Below are 1,559 nucleotides of genomic sequence, written 5' to 3'. Positions count from 1 at the left end.
CCCCCCCTGCTCATACCCACTAGATCTCACTCCCCGCCCAGAGTCGGGGATAGAACCCAGGAGTGCAGACTCACAGCCCCCCCATCTCATACCCACTAGACCTCACTCCGCTCCCAGAGCCGGGGATAGAACCCAGGAGTCCTAATTTCCAAGGTTGTTTCCTAACCACTGTCCTCTTTAATATTCCTCCTAGAAAGCACACTAGGCATTGCCTGTGATTGGCAGGCACTCAGTTCCATGTGTGTAGAAATCACCCCCTTTCCTCCCAACAGCTGGGCCTGTTCCTTTGCAGAAGGTAAAGGATGTCATTGGATGGTTATAAACATAGCTCTCCACTATCCATGTGCGGAAAGGTCCATGCCGCTCCCTTTGGCACAATTGAAATCTTCTGGGGCCAGGAAACACAATCTGTCCCCACCCTAGTGAACAGAGCTGTCCTCTGTTCTAACTCAAAGCCTCAGCTACCTTCAATGGCTGACAGAGTTAAAATGAAACCACCATGATTTGATATCTTTGATGAAATGATACATTGGGTTGACAAAGGTAAATGACTTGGGCTTCTGTAAAGCGTTTGACTTGGTAACACACGACATTTTGATTAAAAACTGGAACAATGTAAACTTAACATGGCCCACATTAAAGGATTAAAAACTGGTCAACTGATAGATCTCAAAATGTAATTGTAAATGGGGATTCATCAAGCAGCTGTGTTTCTAGTGGGTTTCTGCAGGGATTGGTTCTTGGCCCCTGTCATAAACATACAGCTAAGGGTAGCATAAAATCCCTCCTTTACCTGTAAGGGGTTAAGAAGCTCAAATAACCTGGTTGGCACCTGACCAAAAGGACCAATAAGGGAAAAAGATACTTTCAAATCTGTGGGGGAAGGTTTTGTTTATGCTTCTTTGTTGTTCTCTCTCGGACAGAGAGGGACCAGGGCAGGAAAAAAACATCTCCTAAAACCCTACCTGAAATAAGCATCTAAGATTACAAAAATTGTAAGTAAAAGCAAGGAAATGCGTTAGATTATCTTTTGTTTTAACTTGTGAATTTTCCCTATGCTAAGAGGTAATTTTATTCCTGTTTTGTACTGGGAAGCAGAATCAGAGGGGAATCCTCTGGGTTATAAATCTTTTTATTTACCCTGTAAAGTTATCTTCCATCCTGATTTTGCAGGTATGATTCTTTTACTTTTTTTTTTAATAAAATTCTTCTTTTAAGAACCTAATTGATTTTCAGTGTCCTAAAAACCAGGGATTTGGTCTGTGCTCACTTTGTTAACCTAACAGTTGGTATATGATTCTGAGACAAAGCCGGAGCCAATAGCCCTGGGGATGATGGAGAAAGGAAGGGAGAGTTGAGGCTGTGCAGCTCAAGCCAACAACCCTTAATCCAATGACTGTTTCATCTTGAGCAGATACTTCTGAATAACAAATTTCCTTCCAAACTGAGGTGGCACCTCCTCTCCTCCCGCTATCCCCAGATGATACACAGGAAAGGGCCCAGGCTGTCTGGCTGCGCCAGGCCCGGGGCTCGCAGCCCTTCAGCCTCTGCGCCAGGCC

The 1,559-nt window shown here is 44.4% G+C and overlaps 1 protein-coding gene across 1 annotated transcript in view; it reads right to left on the bottom strand.

Annotated features, from left to right (window-relative positions):
* The window catches only part of LOC112113163 (E3 ubiquitin-protein ligase TRIM39-like), a 13,469-nt gene that overhangs the window by 1,105 nt on the left and 10,805 nt on the right, over window positions 1-1,559 (bottom strand). The gene's annotated exons all lie outside the window — the stretch shown is intronic.

Source organism: Terrapene carolina, unplaced genomic scaffold (assembly GCF_002925995.2).
Source record: "Terrapene carolina triunguis isolate 2854851 unplaced genomic scaffold, T_m_triunguis-2.0 Scaffold746, whole genome shotgun sequence".
In the NCBI taxonomy this organism is placed as follows: Eukaryota; Metazoa; Chordata; order Testudines; family Emydidae; genus Terrapene; species Terrapene triunguis.
This window is presented reverse-complemented; position numbering and strand designations above follow the sequence as displayed.